At 30.0% G+C, this 20,294-nt stretch overlaps 1 protein-coding gene across 4 annotated transcripts in view; it reads left to right on the top strand.

Annotated features, from left to right (window-relative positions):
• Nucleotides 1-20,294, top strand: part of SoxN (SoxNeuro) — a 224,783-nt gene that overhangs the window by 124,566 nt on the left and 79,923 nt on the right. For 2 of the 4 annotated variants that reach the window (XR_004690633.1, XR_004690634.1), the window contains exon 3: nucleotides 14,476-14,525. The exons of the other annotated variants lie outside the window; for them this stretch is intronic. The gene's annotated coding sequence lies outside the window, so the exon portion shown is untranslated. The remainder of the gene's footprint in view (nucleotides 1-14,475; nucleotides 14,526-20,294) is intronic. 4 annotated transcript variants of the gene reach the window in all.

Genomic DNA, 20,294 nt, shown 5'->3' with positions numbered 1-20,294 from the left:
TCCCATAACATATACGGTACAACAAATATTATTAACAACAGTTCTATACCTCAAATAGAATCACCTATATTTTTTCAGACTAAAAAAAAAATAATTCATTGTAGGGTAAAACATTTTAAGCGTTTTAATACTAAACACTTGAATTTCCTCGAATGTATAGTAATAGAGGGTTTAAATAATTAATAATACTATTTTTGATATTTTTAATTGCAATTAATAAATAAACCAATAAATTTAATAAGAAAAAAATATACATAAATTAAAGTAACCATAAATAAAATTAAAATTAAAAATAAAATGAATAAATTTATTGGATATAAAATAAATGTTAAATAACAAAAAGAAAATAAAAAATTGTTCTCAAAGAAACCCATGATTAACAATCATAATTTTTTGCACAAAGTTCAGTTGTACTTAGTTGACATCCCAGTTTATTACCAACAAAATATATATTCTGACACAGGAGAGCAAGTAGCTACTCTTTTTTATAAGAAAATTCACGAACATAAAGTCGTTGAGTTTATAGAGACAGTGTGGGTGGTATAGGGAATGGTGGTGTATATAGTAAAGACTAAAAAAGCGACTGAGTGAGCAAGGCCGTGCAAAGGGCATCATTCTAATTGCCCCGGACTTCCTTTCATCCCCTTTGTGCAACCCCCGAGTGCGCTTCCTCCTTCGCCCTTGCCCTCTTATATACTCGTCGACCCTCGGTGCTTCCTCTCACCCTCTTGGCGCCTCGACCAGCTCCTAAGTCATTTCTGCGATTAATTTTTCCTTCCAATTTGCACGCGGCAGTAATTAAGGGATGCTTCCAAGTCGCAAAGAAAAGAATCGTTATGTAAAAAAAAAAGAAGTTGAGTTGATAGCGTGATCATCATCAGTAAATTATCCATTTTTACAATCAAATTTCCTCCCACTCGTGACTATAAATCAAGTGTTTTTTGTTAAACAAAAGGAAATAATTAAACAATCTATTATGTTAAAAATTACATTAATTAAAAATGTTTATTGATATTCCATACAATTTTCACACTTTTTCATTCATTGTTAGACACAAATAGAAAACAATGAATAACCATTTTTAGTGATATGTGGTTTTAATAAAAATTCTATAATTATTTTTTAGGGAATTGAATTAAATATAAATGATTAATTACAAAATTTATTGTTCAACATCTAGTGGGTTCAATAGAACATATTTATCTACATTGAATGAAGTAAACTAAAAATATTTACTGAAAAAAATTATTCATTCAATTGAAATAATTTTTTTTTTTTATTAAGCAATATTGGTCTATAATCTGTACAATAATCTACAGATTATTTTTTATCTCCATCAATTATTCTCGCAATAATTTTTTCAACAATGTCATGAAAGAATTAACATTGTTCTGCATTGGATTTTTTTTATTGGAAATCAAAAAATTTATTGTGAAAATAAATTTTATATTTTTATTTCATTATTATATCAAATTAATATTCTTTTATTATCATAAACTTCAATGATTCAAAAAATATCTGATCGAAACAATAAAAAAAATAAAGGTGTCAATATTTGAATCATATATTTAACCTTACATTATTCGAGACTTTAAAATCCTCTTGCTAGAGGAGATCTTCGATAGAGATAGTAAAAATGGTTGATTTATATAAAAACAATAACAAAATTATAAATAAATAAATTTATGTTATAAATAGATTTATTTATAAATTTTGTTTTTTTTTCAAAAGTAATAAAATTTCTAAAATTGATTTTCCTCAACTAATTTTCGAAATCTTTATTATTTTTAATAATTATTTATCGTAATTCTTGAATTTAATTACCATTTATTTTTTACTTTGTTGAAAATGTATCTAATAATTATTTAGAGAAACAGAAATGCATAAATGACACAACAATAAAACTAAATGGAATATGAAAAGCAAAAATGGTTTTATTTTCTCCAAGTTTTGTCAGTTAGATATTTATAAACACAAGTATAACTCAAATCTTGATCTTCATATCATGTAATATGTTCGTCTACAGGCAATAATGGACGATACAATAGAAACTACAAGCTTTTCAAGGCATTACATGAGCAGGGAATTGAAAAGAGGGCACAACCGTCTCCAAAGCTGTACATATACGAAGTAAAGGGGCGGCAGGGAACGGTGGACGTGGTTGCTCATCAACTAATGGCCCGCACCGGAACCAAACTACCCTGTACATATCAGCTAGTAAAGCTTGCTGATGCCTTCGTAGTATTACGAGCAAGCTGCAGCTATTCCACATCAAGTACACCCACAACTCTTTTTGCTTTCTCGTAAGAGAGTGCAACAGCCAACTCTCCCAACTCACTTGTTACTAACTCAAACACTCGCAAACTCACGTACTCCAATTGCTGTACATGAATTTACATGTATTCATGTATCAGCCTATATACACTTGGATGTATATATATATGTATGTATTACATACCAGTATACTACTCACATATTAGTTTGCTCATTCGTTCTTTCCCTTTTTATCCTCGATTATTTTCAATTACTCTCGATTACTCTAGATTACTCTCGAGTGCAACGTTACAGCTTATATGGCATATGTATTGCAGTGTTTATATGAATTATATAAGTACTTGTTATTCACGAATTGTGATTTAATACAGTCTTGTTGGTTCATTGGAAAGCGGATATTTTTTTTGATGAATAAGCAATGGATTTTATGTTATAAGTCGCTTTTAAAAAATCAAGTGGAAATTTTTTTACAAAGTTACGATTAATTATTTTTTTTTATCGATTCATATTCTATCATTCATTCAATTTGAATCGGCAGATTCCAAAAATTCTTTAATAAACTTCCAAATAAATATGAGCCATTTTATAAAGAATATCCAAAAATACTCATTAAAATCAATTTTTGTTTAATAATATTCTCCAAATGGAACCACTTTAGACCCAACATTTTTTGGCAAAAATCCGACTAATAAATATTCTGAATGAATAAATGCCTCTAAAAATACAATTCCAAGATATGAAAGAGGAATTATAAATCTAATTATTATTAATTAAGTGGATTAATAGAAGGGAAGACAATTAGGTAAATATGCAGATTGATATACACATCTCCAATGTCAATGAGAACGGCATGTATAGTTGAAATTACTTAAATTTAGGTCGTAAGAGGGACGGCGGAGAACACAAAGCCGGGATGAGTGCATGTACGAAAAGTAAGAAAAAAGACACAAGTGTGGGAAAGCTTAATTGATAAAGCATCCTAGCATGTAACTAAAAGGATCTGGGTTCCACTTCCGGTCTGACCGTATTTCTTTTTTCTGAAAAATAGGCCTGTAATAGTCATGGAAAATTGCAAATGAAAGGAGGGGAATGGAGGAGTTATAATCCATAATTACCACTAATTATTCAAGCACAAGTCGTAAAATTTGTTATTAATTATAATTAAAATTTTTTATTTTGTAGGATTCATATTCATTAAGTTCATTGTAAATAGTAATATTGGTGTTGAAAAGAGTTTTAGGAAGGTATTTGGGAACATTAATTGAAGAGAACTGGTTGAAGATCCAAAAATAAAATAAAGAGTAAGTTAACTTATCGACTAACGATGAGAAATTTACTCATTTGAGAAGAGTTTTAGTCGTGATAACTGTATGCAAACGATGAGCAAAAGTGTTAAGAGAGTTGAAGGATGAGGAAAAGAAGAGGGGAAAGTGCACAGAAAAGCATTCAGAGCATTCACGAGGAAGAACTCACCAACGAGCGCACTACTGCTGCAGTTGAATGAGCGTCTCAACCTCGCAAATTCTCTCTCCTTATTTCCTCATCCTTTATCCTTCTTGGAACACCCTATCTCGAGCATTATCTTTATTAAACACCTCAGGGAATATTATCTCTTGGATTTTTTTGACATTTTTTTATTTTATTCTTTTTTTTCTTTCATTTTTCTTTGTTCGTTTCAGTTGATCGGTAACTTCAGGTTTTAACTATTCTATCATCAAACATAATTTTTTTTTGTTCTTATCCTAAATATTTACCTCTGAAGTAAAATTTAAATTAAAAATCAAAAGAAAAAATTAATGAAAATAATTTTTAAAAATACTAGAGTATTTGATGTAAAACACTAGGGTTTAAATTTTTTTTGCAGCAAGGATATATCAAGCAGGACCTTCTGATCAATAAATGCTGTTAAATGGCGATAGGAGTATGAAAAATCGATGGAATTAAATCGGAAAAAATATGAATCGGAGGAATGAAAAGGGTTCTTTCTGGATCGAACGGAAAAATGAGAGAAAGATAAAGCGAAAGAGAAAGCAGAGGGTGAAACTATGGCCCGAAGGCGGAAGCAAGGATTCGCATAAATCCACCCCCTCGATGTCTGCTGTAGTCGCTTCACTCAGAACATTCCCCTGTGTCCCACTCCAAAACGGGCAGACCATGAATATTGATCATTCCCATTCTCTGTGTGTTCTCGTTGAAACGCAACCGACTTCCGTGATGCCACCACCTCTGAATGTTAGCCGTGTGCTTCATCCAACTATCCTGATGTGTTCGCCTGACCCAAGAAAATCAACATCGGACTCCCTCTCTTACTATTTATGCTGCTCTATATCTTGACGCGATCTAGTTATGCCAAGCACGATCCACTTTAGTTGGATATACTTCTCTTTCTCTTCAGCTTCTTCCTTTCTTTATCTTCTCACGTCCTACATCCAATTTCATACGAGACAAAAGAACAATCTCCAGAGTCTTGTTGCTATTTTATTTATCAATATCGAAAAATTTTTTCTTTTGTGTAATTATATCATCGATTTAGGTATTGCTTTTTTTTTTTATTTTCTCTCGATTTATCACCACAATTTTTATAAGTTTTTATAATAATTGAAAACTTACATTACACCATGTTATTATGTTATTAAGATCAAGTATCTTAAAAAGAAAGTTGAATATCAAAAAAGTGAGATTGTTAAAATGTTCCATAAGGAATAAAGAAAAATTTTTTCCTATAAACTATAGTCGATTTCGACTTCGTTCAAAAGATTTTATTCAAAATATGCGGGTTGATCCCAAGAATTAATTTCTAAATTAAAAAAAAAAAACAATATGGCGCAGTCAGTTTTTTACCACGAAATCAGTCCGTTTAATTTGGCACATTTTTTTCCAAAAAATAAGCCAGGTTTCGGGATTTATAGATTGTTCAATTTAGAGTAAAATAATTTTTACCCTAGACGGGTATAAAATATTACACCGCTTGAGTATAAATCTTACTCTTCTTATGTAATAATGTTTATTACTGTTATGTAGCGATTTTACACTCGCATAGGGTAAAAATTATTCTACTCAAGAGTAAAAAATTACTTTGCAATTCAGAACAATCTAGGTATTGGGGTAAATTTTACCCTGTACGGTAGTCAAATTTTCCCCACAAAAAAATTAGACAAACTACAAGGAAAAATTTACCTTTTCTGCAATATTTACCATCACTAGTAATTTTACACTGTCGTTTTTACATACTTTTGGATCATTTTTACCCCAAAGTTGTCTCCTTGTAACATTTTCTATTTGTTTAAATGAGAGAAACAAATTTTTTTAATAAAAGCAGAAATAATAAAGTGGAATAATTTAAATTAATTGGTAAATAAATTATCAGTTAAAAATATTCTTCAAGGTCACCTAAAAGATTAAAAAAAAAAGGGGGAAAAAATAAATAGAGCTGAAGTGTTAGGAAAAAATTGGACCCACTTGAACTTGTAAAAAAATTTTGAATTTTAATTTCATAAGCATTCCACTTTGCCCTAGATATATATATTCCCCTCTCGACAGAATCTACGAAGCGTACCAAGGGGGAAAAGAGTCAGCTTCTCTGCTATCGCCTCAAATATATTCATACGACGACACGTCACGTATGCATCGAACTCGCCCACAAACTCCTCTACAGCCTTCTCCCTTTCCTTGACATTTTTTTTCTACCACCCAGCTACCACCAGAGCATGTGCCAGTCGTTTCCGGTATCGATGCATCAGTGTTCTCATGTCTCATGTACTGTAGAGAAGCTTTAGAGGTATGCTTTGTTTCGTTCAACCCGATAACATATATGTGTAATACAGCAGTGTACCGCGCACTGCAGATACAGTTATCCACTCACGAGAATCCTGGACAAGGAAATACGATGTCTTCTATGAAATGAGATGCTTCACCTTGATATCAATTCTTGCTTCAAAAATAGAGAAGTATAGGAAAGTTATTTTTTTTTATAAAATTCTGAATAATGCACATTAAATTTATCATAATTATATAAAATTAAGTAAAAACATTTTCTGAATAAATGTAAAAAAAAATTTATTCATTTGATAATTAGACTAACATTTATTTATAAATAATTAAAAATGTAATGTATATTTTCATTATTTATTTCCCTGCACTCATCACAAAATTATAAATGATTACTTTAAACAACTTCCCATTTGTCATCATGTATATTAATGTAATTCATACATTTTTATAAAATGTAATAATGAAAAATGTATCAAGATTACATTCCTCCATAAAAAAAAAGATAAATAACGAGAAAACAATTTTTTAATTTTTATACAAAGAAAATTTCATCATCAAACTGCTATGTAAACATGGTAAAGTTGTATGACAACCAGAATGACTGTGTAAAAGCAGCAAATTCTATGATGTACATAATAAAAATTATAGCTACACAGTGAAGTTTCTAGTGCATAATAAAAAAAGCATCTACAAGTTGTTGCCATTTTTTTTTTCTTTGTCTACTAAGATGTGAAATTTTTTATATAAAAAATACCAGAGGTTGGGGAAAAAATAATTCAAGAGGTGATGAAAAATAGTGGAAAGCAGTGGTTTAAGAGTGAACAGAATTGCACTTATCACGATCACAGTCGATGACTCGTAATGGGCGGGATGGCCTACGAGTTTCACGGACGAACGGGAGAACGCCGGGCGCACGTCGTACTGCCGGAAGTGCGTCTAATGCATCCGTCTGGGGTCACACGTCATCTCGTTTCCGGCGCGGCCATTTCCAACCGAGAAGTTGAGGGAACAGTCATGACTAAAGGGGAATTTATACATATGTATAATCCACATGTACATAATAGTCTTTTCTTTTTTTTTTATATTATTATTGCGTATTATGTACATGTGTATATCTATTTTCATCCTTTTCTTTCGACTCTTCATATTCAATATATCGCATATTCATGACTCTTATTTTGCTTCACCCATTAATCATATTCTATTTGAAATATTACCGGCCAATGCTCTTATTACCCAGACAGATCTTAAAGCTGACACTTACTTATCTTAATGGCTCCGAAATGAGTTTCAGATCATCAATTGTTTTTTATTACTAGATTAAAGATCTTAATAATTTATGATTAAGAAAATAATCTTGAATAATGAAAAAGCCTTATACACTCACACTGATTGTGAGATTTATTTTATTTTAATTTTTTATTGATCATAAAATAATTTTTATATATTCATTAAAAAAAATCTTATTTTTATCATTACTTAATTAATTTTACAGGATTGAATAATTCTGATTCAAGTAAAATTTATTGGTAGTTAATAAATTCTTGTTAAGTAAATATTTATTATTATTAATAGATGGCATTATTATCTATCTCTAAAACAAAATATTCTCTCTCATTATTTAAATAATTATGCTGTCTTTTTTACTCTAACGAGTCTTTTATGGTGATAGAGAAAGACATGTGACAACACTATGAAGAAAAAAAGCATTGTTTGTATCATTATATTTATTATTTAATATTTTTTTACTTCTTTTATAATTAATTTAAAATACTTTAATATTTTTTAACATTTTATTTTTGGAAATTAATTAATTCAAATATTACAAGACATTATGTAAGATTAATTATATTCTATGATTGCATTAAAATGTAGTTAATTTAAAAAAAATGAGGTAATTTTCAAAAAAATTTATGCTTTCAAAACATGAGATTGATAACCAAAAATATTATTCAAGTTCCAGTTGAAAAAATAGTCTGACATGATTCCAAGTCCATCACTAGTGCAATGTCAAGTCTTGTAAGCTCAACTTTCTTAATTAAAGAAATCGAAAGTGAATGAAACAAAAAAAAAGTTAAAGAAGTCTCGTGGGCAGTCTTGCTATAGATGTTCCTCCCACGTACGCAACTGCGCATGCTCTGGGCCTCCCTTAAAACAATACCTCGACCAATCTAACAAGACAAAGAACCTTGTAGCTGATTGGTTGGTTACAGAGAGCCAATCTTTCTTTCCTCATACACATACTCATCCTATTTCTTTCACGGCTGACCCCATCGTGTTTTTTCCACTTGTTCCTGCCCCTTTTCACACTGTCTTTCGTTCTCCTCCTGTGAACATTGGTTTGACAAAACTTGAGCTCTGCTCCGATTCTTTATGGTCACTCGGTGACTTATTGGTCAGTTTTAAGACTGATAACCCACTTTGGAATGTGGACTATAAAATATTCGGCTTTTTTTATTGGATATGGAAGAATTTGATTTTAAATAAAATTTTATTTTCTTTTTGCTTTGGATTTTGAGATTAATTAATAGAGAATCATCATAAATAATTGATGTTAACATCAAACAAATAAATAGTTTTGGAAGAAAATAATAATTTTTTATTAATTATAATTTCGAAATAGATCAATTAAATTCTAATTATTAATCATTAAAAAACTAAAACACGTATTTTGATGTTTATTTAAGGTCTCAAAATATTTTTTAAAATAATTAATAAATATTTTTAGTGATAAAGAAAACCTTTTATCAGCGTGCATGTAAAAAACAATATGATTAATATGCACTTTTGAGCATAAATAACTAACGTTGATGATGATTGTATGCACAAATTGGCATCAAAAGAACAATATGAGCAATTAAAAAAAAAATAATAATTCCTACTTATACACCTTTTGAAAATCACAAACAATAATTTCAAATGCTAAGATTATTAAAAAAATAAATAAACAAATAATAATAATTATAATATAATAGATGTAAAAGGAGAAAAGCCAACAATAATACCACAGTAATAACAAGATTGACCCTAAATAAGCATATTGGTATAGAAAATGATGTAAAGGACAATAAAATAATTCACAGCATTTCCTCGAACAATTTATTAAAATTGGAAAAAATAATCAGGACTATGTCAAAATCAAAGAAAGGACAAAGAAGTTGGAGCGAGAATGCAATAAATGAATATTTCGGGTTGAATAGTCTCGTACTACTCCAATTACTTCAATTAGTTAAATTTATTAGCGTTCATTAGTAAAAAATCTCTCTCATATATATTTTTTGGTGTACAAATTGAATTGTTTTTCACTCCTTTCCCTAAAATATATTTGTTCCTCATGAGTATTTTCGTATTCTCTTTACCGCCCTTCTTCTGCTCTGCTTTCACGAGTTCTTTAAAGCATCGACATAACTAATAATTCTCTGGGCGGTCGAGTCGATGGCATTAAGAGAGTAGAGAACATCGTGAGAGGCGGAGAGAAAAAAGAGGAAGAGGCGAGAGGCATTAATAAGCGTAATATATCAGGGAGTCTTTTGTGAGACTCGAACGTCTTTCAACAGCACGTCAAGTTCTCTCTCTCTCTCTCTCTCTCGCTATTTCTTGCTGACTCTTCTCGAAAATAAGCTAGAGAAAGAGAATATTCAAGAGGAGACTTTTCGAATGGCAGTTCTCGCGCGCTTTCGAGACAAATGTTCTACGTGAATGACACAAAACATGACTGTACGACTCGACCAATATATACATCAATGTTTAGCTGTATGTATGCATGGATAGGATATATATATATATAAAGACGCAGGAAATTCCTAAGCTGATAAATTTACTCTTGTCAGTTTTAAAAAAATCTAGAGAGAATTTATTTACAGCTTGGATTATATGATAAATTGGTTTTTTATTTAATTTATGATAATTTTTTTTTTTAGGATCATTTAAAATCGTCAGTGGAATTTAATTTAAAATTGAAGTCAACCTGCGTCGAAATATTGAACCTACTCTTATTCGAACCTTATATGATCTTTTCAGCAGTAAAGGTCCTAATCTAGACCTGTTACTCGTTCCCAGTGAAATCATACTCCTATTTAGCTATCATCCAAGCCTTTATCTTCTAAATCAGACCTTTTACTTCACTGCATATCCAAAAAAATTGGAGTATTTAGTGATAAATCACTTAAACTGTTTAATAATAACACACCCAAGTGTTTAGTTGGAGTTCTCAAAGATTATTTAATTTTTTTTTTTATTGAATATATTCTTTATCACTGCAAATTTTAAATTTAAAAGTGTTTTAAAAGTGACTACAATGTTTATAAAATGGATGACGTCATATACATTAAATGCATTGAAATAAAACACTACAGAAATAATTATATTTTAATGGAATAGTTTAAATCATAGTCTTCTATTGCGATAATAACGTTCATTTTAATTTCCCCCTAAAAAATAAAATTTATTTATTTCAAATTTCAGTGTTGAGACAAATAACATAAATGTAACATAATCACATATAAAAATGATTATTTCTGTTGGGAAATTAATTTCATTGATATCATTTTTTATTGCATTAGAGTGATATTAGATTCCACGTGTGTATCAGGATTAATAAAATTTGAAACCAACCTGTATACATAGATTAAACTCTCAGCTATTGGACTACTGATTTGCGTCTGCGCATTTACTTGGTTATCAGCTCTTACATGATATGCTCTCGGCTTTGAAATACCTACTCTAGCAAAATTTTGATGTATCAACTGCATAGATGTACATCAAATTGATTAAAATAGTAAGAAAAAAATCAATAAATATATTTTTATAAAATTAAGTCTTTTTAAAATTGTGATGTTTTTGATGATTTATCTTTTATTTAAAGTTAGTTTGAATTAATTAAGATATTGGTTTGTAATTTAGTAGAAACTTTTATAAATTTATAAGTTAAAGTTTTGAAGTTTGCCAAGTTTTAACTGATTCCTTGGAAGCACTTGAAATTTATTCGAGTAAAAGTATTTGAAACTTTCAACGTGTTTGTTTCAAGAAACTGATTGGCATCTAACTAACATCAATGTGCGTGCTAAGTAATTAATTCTGATCATCATTAATTATAATTTTAATGTTTTAAGTCTCTATAACATTGAAAGCTTTTTATGATTAAAAAAATTGAATAAATTAATTATATCATAAATTAATTTTTAAAAATATTTTTTTATATTTTAAAATTTTTTACCTCAAAGTGGATCATCTCCATCATACCTCTAGCATATTCTCATTTTAACCTTCAATATGACCATAATTTTTACCCTGGTAATGTTTTTACATACTTTAAATCTTACTTCAAACACTTTTAGCCCCATTCAACGAATCACAATCAATAAATTCTGATGCCATCACAACATGAACACAGTAGTATCACTTTAGAGTCCAAAGGATCATCTCCAAAACTAGCCAACACGCTGAGGTGCAAAGAGAATTTTTTGATCCATCATCACAACATAATATCCGACACAGTTTCAAAGGGATGTTATATCCATAGAGAGTATTATTTCCTGCACGTAGTGTTGCAAAGCAAAGGGATAAATGAGAACGTCTTCAACACCCGCTGATATTGTCAATGTTTTCCCTGCAATCCTCAAATCTGCCAACACCAAGGATTGAATAGCACGTCGCGGAACACGTGGACGCGGAGTGCCCGGAGAGAAGATAAACGGATTACCGGGCGCTTTGTGTCAACGGTGATCCGGCTTCCCTTGCACCCAAATTCAGTATCATCTCTTCACCCTCTCCATCCTGTACCTACTCTCGTTTCTCTCTCACCACCACGTCCATATTGTCAATAGCATATTACGCGCACCAGTGCCATCAGTACTACTCTAGTGATCATCATTTCTATATATTACAGCTAGACACCAGTCCAGCTGGATGCTTTGCAACTGATAACCAATTTTCATTATTACGAAGGATTAATGAAAATTAAAGAATTGGAGATACTTATTGATTTGCTAGAAAGTAAACATATATTGGATCGAATTTGTAGGATCCAATATACTGATTATTTGCTTTTCAGGCGACAAAATTAACTCCGGATCACTACAACTGTTTATACTCCATGAACTATGCCAGTATGTTTATAAATATCAAAGGGATACTTCCCTTCTGCTTGATACCTCCCTCTGGTTTTACGCCAAAAACTGATTGAATTTGCTGGACTATTAATTAAATTGATTTGCTTGGTCTTTCTGGCTTTAGCTAGATCTAATGAAAATTTTATGGACCAATTTGTGACCTAAGCTCTGTAATGATTATCTAGTATTATCCAACATCAAATCATGTTATTTTGAAAGAAATCTTTTAGTCAACATTAGAAAGCTTGAGATAAATATAGTTAATAAATTATTTGAATCAGTTTGAAAAATATTTTTATCACTGAACAACTTATAGATTTATTTAGATTAAAATGATAAGTGAGTAGATAGTTGGATTAAAATGATTTTTATAAGACTGCTGTCCATGAGCATTTATCTGATGATTACTTCAATAGGGTGATGAGTTCATAGATTAAGATTAATTTACATTTTGATTCCAAATGAGAAAATTTTGATAATAGAGTTATCAATTATTGAGGAAGTTGGAGTGATGATAAATTTGTTATTTTCATCAATTGACACTAATAATATAATATATAAAAAAAAAAGAACAATTATTAATTCTCACAACAATTAAATATTCTGTCAATAATCATTTCAAAAATAAAAAGCTAAGTATCCAAGCTTGGGATTAATTTAATTTTAATGAACTAGGTATTGGTTAAGTATTCATTGTCACATATTTCTCATACTTTGAATGTAATCAGATAATTTTTAGTGACCATGTGTTTGCAGTCTAACCCATTGTTACTACAATACATTGCCATGATACATCTAAATCTTTGAATAATAAACCAATTATAATGCACGTAAATGTTTATCTTATTAATATAATAATTGTTAATTTTATTGGATAGTTTTAAAGTTAAAATAAATATTTATATGTATACATGACTGGAAAAAAATATTTATAGCAGAATATTTAACTCAAAATGATGGTAAAAAGTATCTTTTAAAAAATTTACTAAAAAATCGAAGGTCAAACTGCTTGGTAAATAAATTTTGTTTTCACATGGTAGTTAATTTTTCAAAGAAAATTCTCTCAGTGCATGGAAATAATTTCAAAATGACATAAAATGAAGAGATTTATTTTAGAGCATGAGATAATTAATTAATGTGAATAAAATAAAAATGTGTTCATCAAAAAGCAACGAATTTCAAATTTACTTTCAAGTGCTTAGATTTACCACAATATTCTTCAGCTAATTAGTTAGCTATACATCAACAGCATTAATACAGTATTTATTACCTACGACAGAGCTATAGCAGCTTACGAAGAATATTGCATTTTTCGCATAAATCACCCCCTGGTGAGTGAGAGAGAAAAAGAGTCTCGTGTGCAACTACTAGACTTGCTAGTCTTCAATGAGACACTTTGATCTCCTCACCCACACTCAACACCCTCACAGTACAAAGCTTCTTTAGGGGTGGCTTTATCGTAACGAGGAATATTCTACGTGTATATACTTACACAGATATGTACATAATGCGACACAGCAAAGGGCTTGGTATGTCACGCTAGGACCCATAAGCTTCTCATCCATCCTCCCGGACGACATTTCAATATCGCACAATTTTACACGATAATTATTTCTCGTACCATAAGACGTGCAGACCAATTAATTCTCTCTCTTTTGCACTGCAATCATTTTTAAATCGATTTTTTTACTTGGTGAATATATAAGAAGGGTTGTACATAGCAACGTGGATATATAGATTTAAAAGTAAGAGTACATTACTTAAATAAACTACCATGCTGTCCCCTGTGTTCTACGTCGTCAGTCGATTGAAGGATTCAATGAATCCCAACGAAAGCAGACAGATCTCCCTTGGGTGTTGGCAGCACACGGCCTCGTACTTTCTGTCGTTGACTAGCGTCGCTGATTGCTGCTGCATCTTTGATGACCATGCCCAGACGACACGGTGATGAGCCAACGAGGGCTGCGTACTCTTTTACCTCAACTCTATAGACACGTCACGTAAAAGCTAAATGTTCCGCTTTATTTTTTAACCATTCGGTTATGTAACAAGGTTTTTTTAGACTGTTGGAAATTTAGGCGTAATTAGCAGACGATTGTGAATTTTTTTCTAGGTATTTTGGAAATTAAAAAAATTTTAACATCTCTGTTTATTTTATACAGTTAAAAATAATTATTATTTCATTAATAAATAAAAAGGATTATTTAAATATTAACTGTAAGTATTAAATATATCTTAAAAAACATTGCTGAATTTTTTAAAAATTGTAAATAAAAATTATATATACAAAAAAGTGATTAAAAAATTTGCTTTGTTTCAGAAATTATTGTACATTGATCTTCCACCATGAGAAACTTTACTGATAAATCGGTAAGTGAATAAAAAAGAATAAATAAAATCTATAATTGATCTTATTTGCATAATTTATTTTTAATATGAGAAACTGTAAGGGTTGGGAACCTCTGCATGCAGGAAATATAGTCGTGCTGGCAATCAGAAACACATTACCAGTCGACCGACGTGATATTACGTCCTGCTGTGCTCGGAAATACATTTTTGCTCTGCTTTACCTACGTTCCCTTTTCTTCTCTGCACGATATTTTCTCTCCATCTAATTCGTTCTCAAGATTTTTGATCCCCATACGTGAGTTTCATTCCAATGATTAGATATATGCATTTATACATTTGTGCCTCATGAAATGAAGCACTCAAATTTTCTCTACCATTTTTCAGCACAATATATTCGAATAATTCTTCTTTTTTTCTTCAAAATAATTTTTCTTTTATTTCTTATCAATTATTTAACAAGGCGGATAATAATTAATTAATTTAATATTTCATTTAATTGTGATATTTATTTTTAAAAAATGTTTAACGTAAAAGTGCGATTAAATTAAATGATATCTGATTTAAAGTAGATTTGGTTAATTTAATTGAACCAAATGAGTTCGATGTGATTTTTAATCATAATTAACTAATCAATTGAATTAATTGCAATTAAATTCAATGCAGTCTAGACTTAAATATTTGAATAAATTATTTTAATTAAAATGGAAAGATAATTAATTTATCAATACTTTGATTCAACTTTTTAATATCCTTATTTGCAATAAGTAATTTAAAAATAATAATATTAAATAAATTTTAACATTTAAATAAAAGTAAAGTTCTACTACTCAAAAAAATTTTAACCAATACTAACAAAGTTTCATCAAAAATATCATCAGCATCACAAGACAAGTCCGATAACAAAAATAGGAAAATTAGCTGATATCAACTACAATTCTAAAAGCATCATTACTCTTTCTACAATGATAATGATAATCATTACTATTATTTGAGAGTAACAAGACTCTATATACACTTGTTTATCAAGAGCTGAGGAAAAAAGTCCATCAGGATAATTAAAAATTTTTCAAACTGAGATTCAGATTTCAAAAAAAAAAAAAATTGTTAGAAGAATAGCAGAAAAAATGCGAATAAGAAGGTCGTCGATATTACTGTAGAGGTATAGCATCAGAAAAAAAGAAAAAAATGATTGTGCGGCAGCAAAATGTCAGAAGGAGCATCATTCTTCGAGCGGTTAAACTCTCATCGGTGTGGTTCATCAGGCCGGTTCTTCAAGGTGAGTTCCACATTCTCAATGTTCGTCTCAACTCTCTCTCTCTTACAGTAATACTGTCTTTCCCCTTTAGCAGTCTTCTTGCAGCATCACTCCCACTCTTCACCTCTCTCTTGTCGACCACCCGAACCATTCAGAGCTCTTTTCCTCTTCTCTCGTCACTCCCTCGTAATTAATCATTCCCCTCTTTCGTTCTCTTCATACCGTTTTCGTCCATCTCCTCCCTCGTGTTCTCGTCTTACAGACATCCAACTGTAGACAGCATGGCTGCGAGGTTAAGATGAATATATCTGTATGTAGACCAACACCTCCACACTCAAATCGTGCATACGATTTTTTATGATGTAAATAATCAGTTACGTTTAACATTCTTCAGCTACCTTTTATTGAAAATCAAATCTAATTTCGAGCTGAGATGTTTTTTTTTTACGAGCTTTTCTGGGTTAAAAATATTGTAAAAGTAAACCAATGTGTCCTTGAAGTGATCTTCAGAATACACTGAAGTCACAATTGTTCCAGAAAATGGTATTTCCTGATGAAAGGATCAGATAAAAGATCCTTACTGTTGTCATTATAAATTTATATCTATAAAGTTATTCAATGTCTTGTTTTAAGGACATGATTTAATCGCTGAAGTTCTTGGCAAACTTGTTAGCAAAGATAGGAAAAAAGTTTGTTGGAAGATTCAATCACTTATTTTGATAATTGTCTGCTGAATATGTGATGATGTAAAACAGAAAAAAAAAATTAATAAAATGTAGATTTTTTTATTTTTATTTCTAATTATCAAGCAGTCTGATGTTTGTTTTGATGATAGACTTGCTTCAATGTGCCTTCAATATTACATTATGGTACAAGCTTTTGGTTGAGTCTACTTAGACATACTTTCCTAAAGAAACCAATGTTGATTCTGCAATAGAAATATTCAAGCAGCAAAATGATTTATTTGATTCAATGAATTGAATTAAAAAATGCACTCTTGAAGCTGAATATAATTTAATCAATAAAAATATTTTATTGTAACTATTCAAAATAAATTTTATTTAATAATAATAATAATGGTTAATATTTAAATAAAATAATAATTAAAAAATATTAGAATAATTTTGTTCACACCAAGTTTTCGGGTGTTTTTTTTTTAATACTTCTCATTGCAATACAAATCATCTGCAATGTCTTTCATTTTTTTTTATATCCCCCTTGAAAAAAAGTGAGAAATGAAAATTACAAACTTGCCTACAGGGTCAAGTATTCTTCATCTTGGAAAAAAACGTCTTGGCATCGTTTTTCTTGATAACAACTGTGTACATGAGTTGATATCGAATACCAGTATGCAAGCTCTGCTGTTGCACTGGTTCTCGACTTATGAGGGTTGCCGAGGGGAACTTTGATATCTTGGAGAGTGAGAGAGAAAGAGAGAGTGAGAGAGGATCATGAGATGATGGTCTACCGGTCCATTGAAAGTTCCCAGGAGGCAACAAAGGGCCAGCAACGAGCTGATCAAATTATCCAATTCATTTGGATTGGCGAGCCAGCGAATAAGTGCTTCGCTGTTACCAAGAGGCCCACTCGAGCCTTTCAAGTACCATCGGTCATGAGACGATAGACCTCTCATTCTCTCATATTGCCCAAATTTATGCACATCTCTTGTATATGAATTTCACTGTTACTTTAACCCACAAACTATTTAAATTATTTACTCTATGCTATACTCAGACCATAATAATAGAATTACCTTCTTCATCAATCACAATAGAGCTTTGGAGCAAAAAATCGAAACAATCGTTTTTAAATTATCTTTATTTATTCCATTTTGTTCCTCAATCATCTCTTGATTTGTTATAAATTAATTACTAATGCTAATTTTTTTTTTCATTTCTAATAAAAAAAATTTTTTTGATCATTTCTTCACTACTTCACTATATTCATCCTAGGATGAAGTGATAAGTCAAAAGAATATTTTTTTCGTTAAAACATAGAGAAAAGTTCATTAATTTCTTGTAGATTGAAGTTAAATCTACTTCTCACAAGTTGGAAATTTCATTACCTTGAAAAAATCGTTACTTTGATTGAAATTTTTAACTTCAACATTTTTTTTTCTACTTCAATAAATGAAGTAATGCTTCATAGAAATTTCTTTTATTAATAAAAAAAAAATTAATTTAACATTTATTTTTTCAAATTGAAAACTGAGCGAACATTCAATCAATAAAATTAATTGATAAAAAAAGAAAATTTGATTTCTTTTTCTAAATTTTGATTATTAAAACAAAAAATGGATTAAAGTATATTTTAGGAAGACGAAGGTTCTTTTATTCATGATGAATTGTTATTGTTAAAAACAATATATCATTATTTAATTACATATAATTATTTATAACAATATTTGATTGATTTTCATCGAATATAATCATAGTAATGATTATTTGGACCCCATTACAATAACTTCTTAATAGGGAATTAATAAATAAAAAATAAAAATCAAATTTTGTTGCATAAATTTGACCGAAAAAACATAAACAAGATGAATAAATGATTTATTTATGATCATTTTATGAAATACGATGAAGGATTTTCCATATGACTTTGACTTTTTGCACTTTTTTCCACGTTCATAAATATTTACCACCAACAGAATGAGTAAAGAGAGGGTGAACGCCTATAGTATTCTCTTGGATTTAATGAACCGCACTGATTTTTTACAGAGCTCGGGGAAGAATACAAAAAGTGTTTGTATATCTATAGCTATTTTCTGTAATAACCCCTCAATATTTCAACGTTCACATTTCAATAAATTGTTTTTACTTTATATAAAGTATACTTGTGTTTAAAGCCCCATTATGTTAAATACGCCATAATAATTTAGCAAACAAAAATCAATCATCCATTGAGGGAAAAATTATTTTTGATAATGGAACATATTTTTTTTTTATCTTCAACTCTATATGTTTAATCCAAAATAATTTTAATCATTAAAATAAATTCAATGATTATTAATAATAATACTTAAAAAAATTTTAATTATTATAAAAATAATAAAAACATCAATAATTATTAGATGTTTATGACAAAAGATGAATTAAATCCATTGAAATAAAAAAAAATCATCTTTTACATGCAATATTATTTTTTAAATAAATACTGTAATGCTATTATTCTAATTAATTGATTTATTCTTCAATAATTTAACACTTTTTTACAAAAGAAGTAATTAAAAAATTTTTATTGTAAATAAAAAGGATTGAAATTAATAATAAGACCAAAAACTTCTAAAATAAAGTATTGAAAGCATAAACAATTTAACTTAAAATTTCAACAAAAGAAAAAAAAAGAAATGGTAGAATTATTTAAACAAATCCGAAGACTTAGAAATGAACGGAAACTAATCACAACTCGCATAGAATTTCCCTAAATTTTATGTCAATCCAGGAGCTATCAAGAAAGGGCTTGGTATATCAGAGTAGGGTTGGGTGTCTCAGGCATCGGTTGGTTGGTTGATTCGGGTAACCAGCTCGTGAAATTCAATTACTGAGTCCGCGAAGGGTGGCCGCCCCTTTCGAAGGTATTTTGAGTGACAGCTCCAAGAGTGAGAAAGTATATAGCGAACGGGCGCGCAGTAGATCGGGTGGTTGCCACTGCACATTCTCAACTCAACACTTGTTTCCCTTTACCAGTTTCCCCTAGTCCTCCTTCGCGCTTATCTAATGCTAAATCTTGTCCTCATCCTTGATAGAACGAGGGTAAACGGGCTTCAGGGTAGATAGTGAAATTAAAATCGTACTTACATGACAATGTTTTATATTCTAGATTTATCAGAGTTGAATATTCGACAGAACATGCTCTCGAGCACGTCTACGAACTATCTGAACATCAGATCCAGAAGTGATGATGAACAATTATCAAACTCTCATGAACAATAGACTTTCAAAAAAAAAAAATGATTATCCAAAAAAGTCAATTCTTAGTCTTTAGAAATCAAATGGATCCAAAGTTGTGTTGAACATCACTGAATCATCATGCTAGGAATAAAGATTAACTTATTCCTGATCTAAAAATGGTCAAATGTATCCAAGCTTAATTCAATGTTGAACCAGGAATATGTCAATCTTTGATCTTTCTAAGATATGAGCATAGCACGATTCTAGTAGAGAGCAAGATTAGTTCATTTCAGGTCCAATATTGGACCAAGATGGAGAATGTTGTGCTTTGTTTTATCTTAGAGTATTTGAATCAAATTCATAGTTTTCAATTATTTTCATTGATTTATTTTTCTAAAATAAATTATTTGAATTTTTTCTACTTCACTACTCTGGTAAATAAAATCATTGACCAATTCCTAGTCCAACATTGGATCAACATATTCAAGCTTGATTCAACCTAAAGCTAAGAATAAACTGATCTAGCTTACTTTTTTGGTGATGCTTTTCCCCAGCAGAAATTTCTACTGATTTGTTGGAAGAAAGTATCCAACAAATTCACTCCAATTATTGAGAAAATATATAAAGCCTTCAATAAAT

This window comes from Chelonus insularis, unplaced genomic scaffold (assembly GCF_013357705.1).
Source record: "Chelonus insularis isolate UGA/USDA-ARS -01 unplaced genomic scaffold, ASM1335770v1 contig_41_pilon, whole genome shotgun sequence".
Lineage (NCBI taxonomy): Eukaryota > Metazoa > Arthropoda > Insecta > Hymenoptera > Braconidae > Chelonus > Chelonus insularis.
The sequence above is the reverse complement of the archived record's forward strand: the minus strand, read 5'-3'. Positions and strand labels throughout refer to the sequence as shown.